The 14,971-nt window shown below is 39.6% G+C and overlaps 1 pseudogene; it reads left to right on the top strand.

Moving 5' to 3' along the window:
- The first annotated feature begins 1,637 nt into the window (after positions 1-1,637).
- The window catches only part of LOC144577231 (olfactory receptor 4F3/4F16/4F29-like), a 36,834-nt pseudogene continuing 23,500 nt past the window's right edge, over positions 1,638-14,971 (top strand).

Genomic DNA, 14,971 nt, shown 5'->3' with positions numbered 1-14,971 from the left:
GCTTTCCACTGCACCAAAATACTCTTTATAGGTTAACTTTTCAGTTTATGTACTAAATAGTCTAGAGCAGTGATTCTCAACTTATCTTCTCAAATTATTTTAGTTACACTTTAGTAGAATACAAAATTAAACACTTGGATTTTGCTGTCTTGTCAAATTATTAGAGATGTTTCTAAACATTCTCAATTTCAGTATCTAACACAATGCAAACCAGTACAGTTCGTGTACTTCCTCTTTTCTGTGGACCACTTTTTTGTTGCTTCAGAGAATCCAAATGTGAGTAAGTACTAATCCCTGCCTATGAGACACTTAGGTCAACTTGGTGAGTTGTACCAAGTTTACTACAATATAAGGGGTAGTAAAATAAGTGCTAGTAATATAAAGCAAGACCTTACAGCTATGATAAACATTTTTTCTTTATTATAACACTTTAAGTTCTGGAGTACATGTGCAGATCATGCAGGATTGTTACATAGGTATATACATGTCATGGTGGTTTGCTGCATCCATCCCCCCAACATCTACATGGGGTATTTCTCCTAATGTTACCCCTCTCCAATCACTCCAACCCCTGCTATCCCTCCCCTAGCCCCCCATCCCAACAGGCCTTGGTGTGTGATGTTCTCCCTGTGTCCATGTGTTCTCATTGTTCAACACCCACTTAAGAGTGAGAACACATGGTGTTTGGTTTTCTGGTAAACATTTCTTAAACCTTGAAATACTTTCCAGATGTGGGGAGTGGGGAAGAATGGTTTTGCCAGAATATGGCTGTAGTCTTATGGATACGATAGTTGAAATGGATACAATAGTTGACAAAATGTCAATAGTTATGTGACACTAGATACAGGCTATATTAGTCTTGAAGCAAAAATTAAAAGAATTTGCAACCAAATTCCTGTTAACCATGTTGACTAGTCTTGTATTTCAAGAGGAACATCACAGCCACTACTTTGGGAGAGTAGAGGAGTGTTAAAGCAGAGAAGGTTTTCTCTTTCACACTTGGTTATCACACTGTGTTAACACAGTTTCATCACCTGTGAGCATATTATATTCTTCTCTCAACTCCCTGCAAGTTTTACTAAAGTGTAGTTAACAAATAAAAATTATATATATTTATGGTGAACAATGTGATGCTTTGACACATGTATACATATGAAATCATTAAATCAAGCTAATTAACATATCAACTGTACTTATTTCTTTGGGGTGAAAACATTGAATATCTATTCTAGAAATTTTAAGTATGAAGTACATTATTATTACCTATAAGTTACCATGCTTCACAACAAACCTCCAGAATGTATATGTCTTGTTTAGCTGAAACACTGTACTGACACACCACATCTCATTCTCTACCCACTTCACCAACCCTTGTCAGCTGCTAATTCTAATCTCTAGTTCTATGAGTTTGATTTACTTAGATTCCACATATAAGTGAGATTTTACAGCATTTGTCTTTCTATCTTATTTCACTTAGCATAATGTCCTCAGGTTCATCCATGTTGTTTGCAAATGACAGAATTTCCCTATTTTTTATAAGGCTGAAGAGTGTTTTTATAGTACACACACACACACTCTTTTTCATCCACTTATGTGTCATTGAACACTATTTTTTGGCTATTGTGAATAATACTGTGATGAACATAGCAGTACAGATATTTCCTGGAGGTATGTATTTCCATTCCTTTGAATATATACCTAGAATGGGATTTCTAGATTATATGGTAGTCCTTTTTTTTTTTTTTTTTTGAGGAAACTCCATAGTGTGTTTCATAATAGCTATCCAAATTACATTCCCACCAACAATGAACAAGGATTGTACATTGTAACAGCCTTGTCAAGACTTGTTACCTATTGCCTTTTTGGTAATAGCTATTCTGACAAGTCTGAAATAATATCTCATTGTCATTTTAATCTGTATCCTTAATGATTAGTGAAAATAGACTTTTATAACTTTTATAAATTGAAAATAGACTTTTATAACTTTGACTTCTTTCCCTCTAGTTTATTAAGATAATTATTATAACTTACATCTTCTGCTATTGTACTATTCTCTTCAGGAACCACTGCTAACAAAGCCAATGGTTGGGGCAAATCTGTGGTGTCAGAGTTTGTGTTCCTGGGACTCACCAATTCCTGGAAGGTTCGACTTCTCCTCCTTGTGTTCTCCTCCATGTTTTAAATGGCCAGTATGATGGGAAACTGTCTCATTTTGCTCACTATGTCGTCTGACCCTCGCTTGCCCTCTTCCATGTATTTTCTGTTGGCCAACTTCTCCTTCATTGACCTGGGTGTTTCCTCTGTCACTTCTCCCAAAATGATTTATGACCTATTCAGAAAGCACAAAGTCATCTCCTTTGGAGGCTGCATTGCTCAGATTTTCTTCATCCATGTCGGTCATGGTGTGGAGATGGTGTTGCTCATAGCTGTGGCCTTTGACAGATATGTGGACATATGTAAGCCCCTCTACTACCTGACCATTATGAGCCCGAAAATGTGCATGTTCTTCTCAGCGGCTGCCTGGATGATGAACCTTATTCACTCTGTAGTTCAACTGGTTTTTGTAGTAAACTTGCCCGTCTGTAGTCCTAATGTATAGGATCACTTTTACTGTGAACTTCTGCGTTCATCAAACCTGCCTGCACAGACACCTACTGACTGGAGTTCGTGGTTACAGCCAACAGTGGATTCATCTCCTTGGGCTCCTCCTTCATACTGATCATTTCCTATGTTGTCTTCATTCTCACTGTTCAGAAATGCTCCTCAGTTGGTTTATCTAAGGCTCTGTCCACACTTTCAGCTCACATAAGTGCAGTAGTTTTGTTCTTTGGTCCTCTGATTTACGTCTATACATGGCCATCTCCCTCTACACACCTGGATAAGTTTCTGGTCGTCTTTGATGCAGTTCTCACTCCCATTTTAAATCCTATTATCTACACATTCAGGAATCAAGAAATGAGAATGACAATGAGGAAAGTATGCATATGGCTAGTAAATTACAGGAAAAGCTCCAAAGTGATTGTGTTTTCATTGACAACTGAAGTTTATTGCTGATAGTCAGACTCAGAAACTGCATTTTGTCCTAACTGGATTGATTATCCACACTGATATTGGGCCTATTTTGTATTTTACTTAGCTGGAAACACATAAACTAGTAAAAATAGAGGAGTTACATAAAATATTCATAAATCAAAGATTGTGACTTTGACCCACAATTCCTCAATAATATTTATATAAAACAATTCTTAGAAATATAAGAGGGTAGGCTTCTTTTTTTCTCTTTTTTTATTGCATTTTAGGTTTTGGGGTACATGTGCAGAACATGCAAGACAGTTGCATAGGTACACACATGGCAGTGTGTTCTGCTGCCTTCCTCCCCTTCACCCACATTTGGCAGTTCTCCCCAGGCTATCCCTCCCCAGCTCCCCCCGTGGCTGTCCCTCCACTATTACCTCCAATAGACCCCAGTGTGTAGTAACCCCTTCCCTGTGTCCATGTGTTCTCATTGTTCATCACCCACCTATGAGTGAGAATATGCGGTATTTCATTTTCTGTTCCTGTGTCAGTTTGCTGAGAATGATGTTCTCCAGATTCATCCATGTCACTACAAATAACAAGAACTCATCATTTTTGATTGCTGCATAATATTCCAGGGTGTATATGTGTCACATTTTCCCAGTCCAGTCTGTCATCGACGGGCATTTGGGTTGGTTCCAGGACTTTGCTATTGTAAACAGTGCTGCAATGAACATTCGTGTGCATGTGTCCTTATAGTAGAATGATTTATAGTCCTTTGAATATATATACCCAGTAATGGGATTGCTGGGTCAAATGGAATTTCTATTTCTAGGTCTTGAGGAATTGCCACAGTCTTCCACAATGGTTGAACTAATTTACACTCCCACCAACAGTGTAAAAGTGTTCCTTTTTCTCCACATCCTCTCCAGCATCTGTTGTCTCCAGATTTTGTAATGATCGCCATTCTAACTGGCGTGAGATGGTATCTCAATGTGGTTTTGATTTGCATCTCTCTGATGACCAGTGACGATGAGTATTTTTTCATATGATTGTTGGCCTTATATATGTCTTCTTTCGTAAAGTGTCTGTTATATCCTTCGCCCACTTTTGAATGGGCTTGTTTTTTTCCTGTAAATCTGTTCAAAGAACTTCTTTATTTCTGCTTTCATTTCATTGTTTATCCAATAAACATTCAAGAGTCCGTTGTTCAGTTTCCATAAAGCTGTGCAGTTCTGAGTTAGTTTCTGAATTCTGAGTTCTAACTTGATTGCAATATGGTCTGAAAGACTGTTATGATTTCAGTTGTTTTGCATTTGCTGAGGAGTGCTTTACTTTCAATTATGTGGTCAATTTTAGAGTAGCTGTCATGTAGTGCTGAGAGGAATGTATATCCTGTGGATTTGGGGTGGAGAGTTCTGTAAATGTCTATCAGGTTTGCTTGTTCCAGGTCTGAGTTCAAGCCCTGAATATCCTTGTTGATTTTCTGTCTGGTTGATCTGTCTAATATTGACAGTGGAGTGTTAAAGTCCCCACAATTATTGTGTGGGAGTCTAAGTCTCTTTGTAAGTCATTAAGAACTTGTATTATATATCTGGGTACTCATGTATTGGGTTCATATATATTTAGGATCATTAGCTCTTTTTGTTGTATTGATCCTTTTACCATTATGTAATGACTTTCTTTGTCTCTTTTGATCTTTATTGCTTTAATGTCTATTTTATCAGAGATGAGAATTGCAACTCCTGCTTTTTTTTGCTCTCCATTTGCTTGATAAATCTTCCTCCATCCCTTTATTTTGAGGCCTTGTGTATCCTTGCATGTGAGATGGGTTTCCTGGATACAGCACACCGATGGGTTTTGGCTTTTTATCCAATTTGCCAGTCAGTGTCTTTTGATTGGTACATTTAGCCCATTTACATTTAGGGTTAATATTGTTATGTGTGAATTTGATGCTACCATTTTTATGCTAGCTGGCTGCTTTGCCCATTAGTTGATGCAGATTCTTCATTTGGTTGATGCTCTTTAGCATTTGGTATGTTTTTGGCGAGGCTGGTACTGGTTGTTCCTTTCTATGTGTAGTGCCTTAGGAGCTCTTGTAAAGGAGGCCTGGTGGTGACAAAATCTCTGAGTACTTGCTTGTTTGCAAAGGATTTTATTTTTCCTTCACTTCTGAAGCTCAGTTTGGCTGGATATGAAATTCTGGGTTGAAATTTCTTTTCTTTAAGAATGTTGAATATTGGCCCCCACTCTCTTCTGGCTTGTTGAGTTTCTGCCGAGAGATCTGCTGTGAGTCTGATGGGCTTCCCTTTGTGGGTGACCTGACCTTTCTCTCTGGCTGTCCTTAGTATTTTCTCCTTCATTTTATCCCTGGCGAATCTGATGATTATGTGCCTTGGCGTTGCTCTTCTTGCAGAATATCTTTGTGGTGTTCTCTGTATTTCCTGGACTTGAATATTGGTTGAGGAAATTTTCCTGGATAATATCCTGAAGAGTATTTTCCAGCTTGGATTCATTCTCTTCGTCACATTCTTGTACACCTATCACACGTAGTGTAGGTCTCTTGACACAGTCCCACATTTCTTGGAGACTTTGTTCATTCTTTTTTGCGCTTTTTTCTCTAATCTTGGTTTCTCATTTTATTCCATTGAGCTCATCTTCGACTTCTGATATTCTTTCTTCTGCTTGGTCAATTCAGCTGTTGAAACTTGTGCATGCTTCATGAAGTTCTCTTGTTGTGTTTTTCAGCTCCTTCAATTCATTCATATTCCTCTCTTTGTTATCAATTTTTGTTATCATTTCCTTGAATCTTTTTTTCAAATCTTTTTCCAAGGTTCTTGGTTTCTTTGCATTGATTTAGAACATGTTCTTTTAGCTCACAGAAGTTTCTCATTACCCACCTTCTGAAGTCTGATTCTGTCATTTTGTCACACTCATTCTCTGTCCAGTTTTGTTCCCTTGCTGGGAGGAGTTTTGCTTCTTTGTAGGAGGTGAGATGTTCTGGTTTCGGGTGTTTTCCTCCTTTTTGTGCTGGTTTCTTCCCATCTTTGTGGATTTATCCACCTGTTGTCTGAGTAGTTGCTGACTTTTCGATTGTATCTCTGAGTGGACATCCAGATTGTTGATGAAGTATTTCTGTTTCTTATTTTTTCTTCTAACAGTCTAACACCTCTGTTGTAGGACTGCTGAGGTCCATTTCAGGCCCTGCTTGTCTGGGGTACAACTGTAGCAACTGCAGAACAGCGAGGGATGCTACCAGTTTCTTTTTCTGCTCTCTTTGTCCCAGAGTAATGCCTGCCAAATGTCAGTCTGATCAGTCCTTTTTGAGGTGACTCTTTGGATATACGGGGGTCACGGAGCTACTTGAGGAGACAGTCTGTACTTTATAGGAGCTCAAGTGTGGAGCTGTGAGCTCCATTGTTCATTCAGGGCTGTTAGGCAGATGCGTTTAAGTCTCCTGCAGCAGAACTCATAAACCCCCTTTTTTCCTCAGATGCTCTGTCTTGGGGAGTTAAGGCTTTATTTATGAGTATCCATTGCACTGTCCTGCCCAGGTAGGAGGCAGCCTAGTCACTATTTGCCTGCTGAGGCTCCACTCTGCTGCCATGGGGTTCACCCTGTTGCTGTGGACTCCACCCTGCGGCCATGGACTCTACCTTGCAGCCATGGGCTCCACCCTGGTGTCATGGGCTCTGCCCTGTTTTTGTGGGCTCTGCCCTGCTGTCGTGGGCTCCACCCTTTTGCTGTGGGCTCTGCTCTGCTGCTGTGGGCTTACCCTGTTGCCATGGGCTCCACCTTTCTGTCATAAGCTCTGCCCTGTTGCTGTGGGCTCCACCCTGCTGTGGAGTATAATTCCCTGTAGTCCTGTTTATATGGTTGTGGTTAAAACTGCTGTTGTGATGGTGGCCTGCCTTTGTATTGGTGGACTCTCTGTTATGGAGGGTTGCCTCGGCAACGGCAGGCTGCATCAGCTATGGGATTGTACCTCAGTAAGGGCTGTATGCCTCGGTAATGGCGGACACCCCTCCCCCACTGAGCTGTACCATCCTCGGTTCAGCTGTGCCCACAGTGAAACTCTCAACCCTGAATGTTTTGAATTGCCATTTTGTTTGTTCCTGTTGGGGTGGGACCCGCCGAGCCTGATCACCTGTCTCCCTGTCTCAGAGCCCTCTTTTTTTTTTTAAGTTGAACAGTTGACTCGCTCCCAGGTATTTCAGTCACCTGCTGATAGGGCACTGGGATCTGTGTGATTTCCTGTGCAGTGACCCACTGCGCCGGCTCAAACATTGCTTCTTGGGAATCTCCTGGCCTGGCTCACTGTTCAAGTCGTTTAATCAGACGGATATGCTAATCTGCCCTCCCAAATCTCAAATTGCTGGTTTAACAGGGCACCCAGACCATTGCGTTTTGTGTGGAGTGCCGCTGTGCTGCAACGCCGGCCAAAACAGCCTCGCCAGTTGAAACAGCTGCGCTGGCATTCTGTGTCTCTCCTACACCTGAGAAATTCCCCGTTCTGTGGGCAACAAAGATCCGTCTGGAAATGCAGCTTACACTCACCATCTGCACCTTCAGTGAGAGTTGCAATCCTGAGTTGCTCCTACTGCGCCATCTTCCCCCGCTCCCCCCATATAAATTTTAATGTAGTTTTTTCCAATTTTGTGAAGAATGTCAGTGGTAATTTGATGGGAATAGTGTTAAATTAATAAATCACTTTGGCCAGTATGGCCATTTTCATGATACTGTGTTTTTCTATCCACAAAAATGGAATATTTTTCCATTTGTTTGTGCCCTTTTTTCTTTCCCTGAGCAGTGGTTTGTAGTTCTCCATGAAGAGAATTATACTTCCTTTGTTAGCTGTATTTCTAGGTATTTTATTTTCTTGGTAGTAATTGTAAATGGAAGTATATTCATGAATTGGCTCTCTGTTAGTCTATTATTGCTGTATAGAAATGCAAGGAGCTTTTTCACACTGATTTTGTATCCTGAGACTTTGCTGAGGTTACTTATCAGCTTAAGGAGATTTTGGGCTGAGATGATCGGGTTTTCTAGATATAGGGTCATTTTATCTGCAAACAGACAATTTGACTTCTCTTTCTATTTGAATACTTTTATTTCTTTCTCTTGCCTGGTTGTCCTTGTAAGACTGTTGAATAGGGGTGGTGAGAGAGGACATCCTTAATTTGTGCCAGTTTTCAAACTTGTGCCAGTTTCAAATGCTTCCATCTTTTGCCCATTCAGTATAATTTCAGCTGTGGATTTGTGATAAATAGCTCTTGTTATTTTGAGATATGTTCTATCAGTACCTAGTTTATTGAGAGTTTTTAACTTGAAAAGATGTTGAATTTTATTGAAGGCCTATTCTGCATCTGTTGAGATAATCATGTAATTTTGTCATTGGTTCTGCTTATGTGATCGATTACCTTTATTGATTTGTGTATTGGACTAGCCTTGCATCCTAGTAATGAAGCTGACTTGATTGTGGTGGATAAATTTTTTGATGTGCTGCTGGATTCTGTTTGGCAGTATTTTATTGAGTATTTTCCCATTAACATTTATCAAGAATATTGGCCTGAAATTTTCTTTTTTTGTTTTATGTCTGTCGGGTTTTGGTATCAGGATGATGCTGGCTTCATAAAATGAGTTAGAGAGGCATCCCCCTTTTTCAATTGTTTGGAATAATTTCAGAAGGAATGGTACCAGCTTTTCTTTGTACCTCTGGTAGAATTTGGCTGCAAATCTGTCTGGTCCTGGACTTTTTTGGTTGGTAGGATATTTATTAGTGCTTCAATATCAGAACTTGTTATTGGTTTATTTAAGGATTCAACCATTTCCTGGTTTAGTCTTGGAAGGTTGTATGTGTCCAAGAATTGATCCATTTCTTTTAGATTTTTAGTTTATTTGCATAGAGGTATTTATAGTATTATCTGATATTAGTTTGTATTTCCGTGAGGTTAGTGGTGATATCCCCTTTATCGCTTTTATTGTGTCTATTTGATTCTCTTTTCTTCTTTATTAGTGGAGCTAGTGGCATCTATTTTATTAATTCAAAAAAGAACAGCTCCTGGATTCATTGACTTTTTGAAGGATTTTTCATGCCTCTATCTTCTTGACCTCTACTCTTATCTTAGTTTTTTTGTTGTCTTCTGCTATTCTTTGTATTCATTTGCTCTTGCTTCTCTAGTTCTTTAAGTTGTAGTGTTAGGGTGTGGATTTGAGATTCTAGCTTTCTGATTTTTAACATTTTGTGCTATCAACTTCCCTCTTAGTACTGCTTTAGCTGTGTCCCACTGTCTCTTTATTCTCAATGGTTTCAAAAAACTTTTTTCTACCTTAATTTCATTATTTACCCAGGTATCATTCAGGAACAGGTTGTTCAGTTTCCATGTAGTGTGCAGTTGTGAGCAAGTTTCTTAATTTTGAGTTCTAACTTGATTGCACTATGGTCTGAAAGACTGTTATGGTTTTAGTTATTTTGCGTTTGCTGAGGAGTGTTTTACTTTCAGTTATGTGATCAAATTTAGAGGAAGTGCCATGTGGCACTGAGAAGAATGTATATTGTGTTGCTTTGGGGTGGAGAGTTATATAGATATTTATCAGGTCCACTGATCCAGAGCTGAGTTCAAGTACTGAATATCCTTGTTAAATTTCTACCTCAATGATTTGTCTAACACTGAAAGTGAAGTGTTAATATCTCCCACTATTGTTGTGTTTGCATCTAAGTCTCTTTGTAGGTCTCTAAGTACTTGTTTTATGAATGTGGGTTTCCCTGTATTGGTGCATATATATTTAGGATCGTTAGCTCTTCTTGTTAACTTTGATCCCTTTACCATCATGTAATACCCTTCTTTGTCTTTTTTTATCTTTGTTGGTTTAAAGTCTGTTTTTTAAGGGACTAGGATTACAACCCCTGCTTTTTTCTGCTTTCCATTTGCTTGGTAAATTTTTCTCCATCTTTTTATTTTGGGCTTATGTGTGTCTTTGCACGTGAGATGGATCTCTTGAATACAGCACACTGATGTGTGTCAACTCTATCCCATTTGGCAGACTGTGTCTTTTAATTGGGGCATTTAGCCCACTTGCATTTAAGGTGAATATTGTTAAGTATGAATTTGATTCTGTCAGCATGATGCTATCTGGTTATTTTGCACAGTCGTTGATGCAGATTCTTCATAATGTCATTGGTCACTGTACTTCAGTGTGCTTTTGCAGTGACTGGTACCAGTTTTTTGTTTTTTATTTTTCCCCAATATTTAGTGCTTCCTTCAGAAGCTCTTGCAAGGTAGGCCTGGTGGTGACAAATTTTGTCAGCATTTGCTTATTCGAAAAGAATTCTATTTCTCCTTAACTTATAAAGCTTAGTTTGGTCAAATATGAAATTCTGGGTTGAAAATTATTTTCTTTAAGAATGTTGAATACTACTTCCCATTGTCTTCTGGTTTGTAGGTTTTCCATTTAGAAGTCTGCTGTTAGTATGATGTGCTTCCCTGTGTAGATAACCTGACATTCCTCTCTGGCTGCCCTTAACATTTTTTACTTCATTTAGACCTTGGAGAATCTGATGATTACATATCTTGGGGTTGACCTTCTCATGGAGTATCTTATTGGAGTTGTCTGTATTTTCTGAATTTGAATCTTGGCTGTCTTGTTAGGTTGTGGAAGTTCTCCTGAATGATATCCTAAAGTGTGTTTTCCAACTTTGTTTCATTCTTCACATCTCTTTCACCTACTCTTAGTCATAGGCTTGATCTTTTTACATAGTCCCATAGTTCTCAGAGGTTTTGTTTGCTTCTCTTTATTCTTTTTCTCTAATCTTCTCTGCCTGCTATGAATCAGTCAGATAGTCTTCAAACTCTGATATTCTTTCTTCCACTTGATTGATTCAGCTGTTGGTACTTACATATGCATCACAATGTTCTAATGCTGTGTTGTTCAGCTCCATCAGGTCATTTACCTTCCTCTCTAAACTGACTGTTCTAGTTAGCTGCTCCTGTAACCTTTTATCATGGTTCTTAGTTTTATTGCATTGCATAAGAACATGCTTCTTTAGCACAGAGAAGTTTGTTGTTACCCACCTTCTGCAGCCTGTTTCTATCATTTTGTCCAGCTCATCCACTATCCAGTTCTGTGCCCTTCCTGGAGAGGTGTTGTAATAATTTGGAGGTGAAGAGGCACTCTGGCCTCTTAAGTTTTCAGCATTTTTTAGTTGATTCTTTCTCATCTTTATGAGTTTGTATAGTTTTGATCTTTGAGGCTGCTGACCCTTGGATGAGGTTTTTGTGGAAACATTTTGTTGATGCTGTTGTTGTTGCTTTCTGCTTCTTTCTTTTGTTTTTCAGCAGTCACGTTTCTCTTCTGCAGGGCTGCTGCAGTTTGGTGGGGGTTCACTTCAGACCCTATTTATCTGGGGCACTCTGTACCAGGAGATGGCACCTGAGGAGGCTAGAGAACAGCAAAAATGGGTGGATGCACTTTACACTGGGATATCTGACCTCAAGGAACACTGACCTAATGTCAATAGGAATGTTCCTCTATAGGGTATCTGGTGACCCCTGTTGTGATGTCTCACCCTGTTTTGGGGTATGGGAACCAGGATGCTCTTAACAAAGCACTTTAGCTGTTCTTTGGTAGAGGGGGTATGCATTGCTTGGGGGAAACCCACTTGTCTGGGCTGCCTAGATTCCTCAGCTCTAGCAGAGAGAAAGACTAAACCTACTGGTCTACAAAGACTGTGGCCACCCCTCTCCCTAGGTGCTTAGGCCCATGGAGATCAGAATTCTGTCCCTAAGATCCTGGCTGGAGTTGCTCGAGTTCCTGCAAGAGGCCTCCCCCAGTAAGGAGGAATAGGTCAGGGTCCATCACAAAAAGGCAGTCTGGCCACTGTCTGCCACAGCCCTGGGCTGTGAGAAATACCTCTATGGACCAAGATGGCTGGAAATTCTTTTCTTTAAGAATGTTTAATATTGGCCCCTACTATCTTCTGTCTTGTATGTAGGGTTTCCACTGAGAATTCCTCTATTACTCTGATTGGTTTCCCATTGTAGATGGTGTACCTGGCCTTTCTCTCTGGCTTCCCATAAAATCTTTTCTTTTATTTTGACCTTGGAAAATCTGATAATTATGTGTCATGGGGTTAATGTTCTCATGCAGTATCTCATTTATGTTCTCTGCATTTTTTTAATTTGAGAGTTGGCCTGTCTTGCTAGGTTGGGGAATTTCTCCTCGATAATATTCTGAAGTATGCTTTCCAACTTGGTTCCATTCTTCCATTTGTTTCAGGTACCCCTGTCAGTAGTTGGTTTGGTTTCTGTCTTTTTTTAAATTTTTTATTGCATTTTAGGTTCTGGGGTACATGTGCAGAACATGCAAGACAGTTGCATAGGTACACACATGGCAGTGTGTTTTGCTTCCTTTCTCCCCTTCATCCACATTTGACATTTCTCCCCAGGCTATCCCTCCCCACCTCTCCCCCCGCTGACCCTCCCCTTTTCCCCCAATTGACCCCAGTGTTTAGTACTCCCCTCCCTGTGTCCTTGTGTTCTCATTTTTCATCACCCACCTATGAGTGAGAATATGCGGTATTTCATTTTCTGTTCTTGTGTCAGTTTGCTGAGAATGATGTTGTCCAGATTCATCCATGTCCCTACAAACAACACGAACTCATCATTTCTGATTGCTGCATAATATTTCATGGTGTATATGTGCCACATTTTCCCAATCCAGTCTATCATCGATGGGCATTTGGGTCGATTCCAGGTCTTTGCTATTGTAAACAGTGCTGCAATGAACATTCGTGTACATGTGTCCTTATAGTAGAACAATTTATAGTCCTTTGGATATATACCCAGTAATGGGATTGCTGGGTCAAATGGAATTTCTATTTCTAAGGCCTTGAGGAATCGCCACACTGTCTTCCACAATGGTTGAACTAGTTTACACTTCCACCAACAGTGTAAAAGTGTTCCTTTTTCTCCACATCCTCTCCAGCATCTGTTGTCTCCAGATTTTTTAATGATCACCATTCTAACTGGTGTGAGATGGTATCCCAATGTGGTTTTGATTTGCATCTCTCTGATGACCAGTGATGATGAGCATTTTTTCATATGACTGTTGGCCTCATATATGTCTTCTTTTATAAAGTGTCTGTTCATATCCTTTGCCCATTTTTGAATGGGCTTGTTTGTTTTTTTTCTGTAAATCTGTTTGAGTTCTTTGTAAATTCTGGATATCAACCCTTTGTCAGACGGGTAGACTGCAAAAATTTTTTCCCATTCTGTTGGTTGCCGATTCACTCTAGTGACTGTTTTTTTTGCAGTGCAGAAGCTGTGGAGTTTGATTAGGTCCCATTTGTCTATTTTGACTTTTGTTGCCAATGCTTTTGGTGTTTTGTTCATGAAGTCCTTGCCTACTCCTATGTCCTGGATAGTTTTGCCTAGATTTCCTTCTAGGGTTTTTATGGTGCCGGGTCCTACATTTAAGTCTTTAATCCATCTGGAGTTAATTTTAGTGTAAGGTGTCAGGAAGGGGTCCAGTTTCTGCTTTCTGCACGTAGCTAGCCAGTTTTCCCAACACCATTTATTAAACAGGAAATCCTTTCCCCATGCTTGTTTTTGTCAGGTTTATCAAAGATTGTATGCTTGTAGATATGTTGTGTTGCCTCCGATGCCTTTGTTTTGTTCCATTGGTCTATATCTCTGTTTTGGTACCAGTACCATGCTGTTTTGATTACTGTAGCCTTGTAGTATAGTTTGAAATTTGTTAGTGTAAGCCCCCTGCTGTGTTCTTTTTGCTTAGAATTGACTTGGCTATGCGGGCTCTCTTTTGGTTTCATATGAAGTTCCTGGTGGATTTTTCCAGTTCTGTGAAGAAAGTCAATGGTAGCTTGATGGGGATAGCATTGATTCTGTAAATTACTTTGGGCCGTATATCCATTTTCATGATATTATTCTTCCTAACCATGAACATGGAATGTTTTTTTATCTGTTTGTGTCCTCTCTTATTTCATTGAGCAGTGGTTTGTAGTTTTCCTTGAAGAGGTCTCTTAAATTTCTTGTGAGTTGTATTCCTAGGTATTTTATTCTTAACATATCCCATATTTCTCAGATATTTTGTTCATTCCTTTTTATTCTTTTTTCTCTTTTTTTTTTCTAGATAGAATCTTTTTCTGTCACCCAGGCTGTAGTACAGTGGTGTGATCTCATCTCACTGTAACCTCCACCTCTTGAGTTCAAGCAATATTTCTGCCTCAGCCTCATGTGTAGCTGAAACTACAGGCACCTGCCACCACACATGGCTAATTTTTTTATTTTTAGTAGAGATGGGGTTTGACCATATTGGCCAGGCTGGTCTCGAACATCTTACCTCAGGTGATCCACCTGCCTTGGCCTCTTAAAGTGCTGAGATTAGAGGTTTAAGCCACCATGCCTGGCCTCTTTTTTCTCTATTCTTGTCTACCCACCTTATTTCAGAAAAATAGTCTTCCAGCTCTGAGATTTTTCTCTCTTCTTGGTCTATTCTGCTATTTACACTTGTAGTTGCAATGTGAAGTTCTTGTGTTTTTCACCTCCATCAGGTCCGTTATGTTCCTCTCAAAATGGGCTGTTCTGTCTATCAGCTTCTATGTTGTTTTATCATGACTCTCAGCTTTTTTGCATTGGGTTACAACATGCTTCTTTAGCTCAGTGTGAAGTTCATTATTACTCACCATCTGAAGCCTACTTCTGTTTTCTGGCAGTTCAGCCATCTCAGTCTCAGCCCAATTCTGTGCCCTTGATGAAGAGGTGATGTTGTCATTTGGAGAAGAGGAACTCTCGCTTTTTCACTTTTCAGTGTTTTTGCATTGATTATTTCTTATTTTTATGGGCTTATTAACTTGTAATCTTTGAGGTTATTGACCTTTGAATGGGTTTTCTTTGTGGGGCCTTTTATGTTGATTTTGTTTTCTCTTTGTTTGTTTTTC

This window comes from Callithrix jacchus, chromosome 8, assembly GCF_049354715.1.
Source record: "Callithrix jacchus isolate 240 chromosome 8, calJac240_pri, whole genome shotgun sequence".
In the NCBI taxonomy this organism is placed as follows: domain Eukaryota; kingdom Metazoa; phylum Chordata; class Mammalia; order Primates; family Cebidae; genus Callithrix; species Callithrix jacchus.
This window is presented reverse-complemented; position numbering and strand designations above follow the sequence as displayed.